The sequence below is a fragment of the Austrofundulus limnaeus genome, unplaced genomic scaffold (assembly GCF_001266775.1).
Source record: "Austrofundulus limnaeus strain Quisiro unplaced genomic scaffold, Austrofundulus_limnaeus-1.0 Scaffold601, whole genome shotgun sequence".
Classification (NCBI taxonomy): domain Eukaryota; kingdom Metazoa; phylum Chordata; class Actinopteri; order Cyprinodontiformes; family Rivulidae; genus Austrofundulus; species Austrofundulus limnaeus.
Window position 1 is genome coordinate 305,918 of NW_013953003.1, and position 3,537 is coordinate 309,454.

Genomic DNA, 3,537 nt, shown 5'->3' on the forward strand with positions numbered 1-3,537 from the left:
CACACACGCACTTCAGCAGAGGCCACGCCTCCTGCAAGAAACGATTCTCTATTGCATCAAGTCCAGACCCTCGTACGAAGCAAAGTGAAGGACAAGGGTCTGGTTTTAACCAGGCTAACAGATTTGTAAACTTTCCCTTAAAAAAAAAAATCACAGAGATCTACTTCAGTGATGAACATAAACAAAACAAACAGGTTCTGAGAGCCTGGAATGGACCCACAGCAGGTTTTAATAACAGCAGAGATGTTAATGCACTCATTCATCGAGCTACAGGCAAAGTGCTTGACTTTATTTTTTTTGCAAAGCAACATGTTTGTCTTCCTTCTTTKCCAGATGAGAAAAGYGGAAKTAATCATCCTTGAAAGTTCTGTGCTGTTCTGATCACTGCTGCCCCTCCCTACACAAAGACCAGTGGATGGGAGTCACAGATCATGCACAGTCATGTTTCCACAACCAGAATAACATGATCACAATATGTTTCCATGCATCCGGTTCAAATGATCAGTTGGCATAAAGCACGTCTCTGTTTGGATTACAAATTCATTCTGATCGGGCTGAACTGGATCAGAATATTCCAGTTGTTTATATGACAAGTTTTTTTCCACTTGGCTGTTTATTCTGATTTTTTTTGGTTATWATCTGTAAATGTTTATTACAACATTTTACAGATTATGCATAAGGTTCATAAAAATGTCTTACCTTCGATCATCCAATCAAATTTTAAGAGGGAAAGTTATAATCTTAAAGGACTAGAGATGTTTGTAAAACCTAAAGTTTGAACAAATTTGAAGGATTGGTGTGCTTTGGTCCAAGAAATAAGACTCTGGAATAATCTGGAAAGTGATTATAAAAATGCTGCTTCAATGTTTTTGTTTAAGAGAGTGATAGAAGTTAGTTTGTTAAAGAAATTTTATGATGTGTATTCATAAGAGCTGTGGTTTAAGAAGGAAGTGAAGGTTTTGTTTTTGTTTTTGTTTGAAATTATTTCTTGGAAAATAGGAGCAACTATAATGTTTTTTTTTTCTTTTTTCTGCTGTCTTTCATTTTACTTGTGATTTGTATTTCTCTTGTATGTAGAATTTGTTTTGTTTTTAAATTAAATGAATGAATAAATCAATAAGTGTATGTAAGGGCAGAGCCGGCTGACGTGGAAGGGCAGGAAGGCCCACAGAGGTGGGTCCAGGTCTCGGCTGTTTTATCCTGATGTGGATGGGAGGAGAAATGGAGCAGGAGTGGTCCTGAAGAATGAGATTGCCAGGAATGTGGTGTCAGACAGGGTGATGTTTCTGAAGGTCTGTTTTCCCCCAAAATGTGAAGGACAAATAGGAAATTAAACCAAGGGTGAAAATCTGGATGGAGCTGGTTTAAATGTGTGTTTTTTTTCCCTCTGACAATCTGCTGATTAATGGGTGAGTCTGCCCCTCCTTTTCACCTCCTCATGTCTGCTTCTGCTCATCTTAGGGATGACAAACATGTTTTGTGGCAGAATATGGGAGTGCTTCATGACTTGAAACAGCATTTAAATTATAATCACAATGTGAAAATGCTCAAATTTTGCCCAGTGGAGCAGAACAGCCATGACACACACACACACACACACACACACACACACACACACACACACACACACACACACACACACAAACATCACATCCTGCATCCATCTCAGTGATCTACATCTACAGCATGATGCTGTTCCTGCTTTATAAGGAGACATTGTCACAACTACCAGCTCAGGTATATTCCACAACTCTCTGCCCCCCCACCCACACACACACACAGACACACAAACCCTGTGATGTCTTTGTTTTACCTCTGCAGGTGTTCTTTATCCTGTTCTCGGTCTTGTTTCTGTCCTCCTCACAGGCCCGTCTCCATCTCTGTTTTCTTCAGCATCTTCCCAGTGCTTTCAGCCGACTCTGCTCCTTTCACTGTGTTTTTGTACAGAATCTGCAGTGCTACATCAAACACACCCTTGGAAGATCTGCCTCCGACTCCTCAGTCCCTCCCTTTGCTGCTCTGTGATTGGCTCCTTCACAAAGATGACATCAGCCTGTTTTATTACAGCTTCACTCTCCCTTCCTCCCCCCCTCTGTGGGCTATTCCCTTGGTACCTAAAGCTCCGCCCCTTTTCCTTCCCTTACCCTTCATCTCTGTCTGTCATCTGTCCCTTTATTCCTTTTGAAATTTAACATGAGGGGCCAGCTTATTAAACAGTCAGAAGCTAATATGTTAAAAAGAATGTTAATTATTGAAATAATATTAATAAAATAAAAATATTATAATAAGAATTTTGTTTTGTGCATGTGTTCAGGGGAAAAATCCTTTCTAAATGTAAGCTCAAATGGCTTTTTTGGCACAATGACAGACAAAGCATTACTGGATCAGTTTCTGATCAAATTCAAAAGATCTTTTTGTTCCTTAGGAATAATTAAGTTAGGTAGAATTCTGCACATTTAATTTATTTATATCACTTAATAAAATAATCCCTAAAGAAATGATAAACAATCTCTAACTGCCAAAGGCAAAGCAGCATAATGATTGTTTTGTCTGTAGTGTTAGCAAAATATCTAATGAATCACTGGATGTATTTTAGGAAAACTAAAGGCATTGTTTAACACAAAAATTTAATTTACCTTCAATCTATTACCACTTGAGTTTTTTTAAAGTTTTTTTATTTTAATTTTATTTAACCTTTATTTAACCAGGCAAAACATTAAGAAAAACTTTTTATTTACTATGTCAGCTTGGCGGGTACCAGAGACACCCAAGTTACAATTCTCCATATGACATTATGATCAGAGGTTTAAAGGGATCTCTGATTAGTTGTAACATTAAACTTTATTTGATAAACATTTATTTTGACTGTAAAATAAAGACTGTAAAAATACTGTAGGTTGTTTAGTTTACCAGGCAAAACATTAAGAATAACTTCTTACAATGTCAGCTTGGCGGGTACCAGAGACACCCATAAGAAGTAGATTTCAGCTGGGGCCCATGCCTCTGTGTGTCCCTAGAACTGCCAATGATTTTAGGTCAATATTTGTAAAATTAAGTAAATTATAGCCGTGGCGGTGGTAGCCATCTTAATTTGGGTTGACTTCAACCCCTATTTAGTCATCTGATCTTTATAAAGTTTTATTAAAGCCTGTCAGTTTTACCATGATATATTTTGCTAACAGCCAGACACACAGGAACAGTCAAAAGTTTCTCTGGCTTTTCTTTTCTTTTTTTCTTTCTTTTTTTGTGATTTTTACGTTATCATGATGCATTACTTTCCAAAAGCTGAGAAAAACAGCTGAATCTTTCTCATTTCTCAGTGTTCAGATGCGACCCCATCACCCCATCTAGTGTTCATTCAAAACATTTCAGTTTTTAAAGCAGAGGAGCCCAAAGTGGGGCCCGCGGGCCAAATTTGGCCCACAAAGCCATTTGATTTGGCCCACCAACAGTTGCCAAAGTTACAAGGTTGTAACCTATTATCCTATGTAGAAACATAGTATTTCCATTGGTCAAATGACTATAAAAGGGCTGTAG

The 3,537-nt window shown here is 37.9% G+C and overlaps 1 protein-coding gene across 1 annotated transcript in view; it reads right to left on the bottom strand.

Annotated features, from left to right (window-relative positions):
- LOC106531143 (neural cell adhesion molecule L1) overlaps positions 1-2,100 on the bottom strand; it is a gene marked incomplete at its 3' end in the record, with an annotated part of 69,753 nt that extends 67,653 nt beyond the window's left edge. The window contains 1 exon segment of the mRNA XM_014026929.1: positions 1,814-2,100.
- Positions 2,101-3,537: the final 1,437 nt, after the last annotated feature.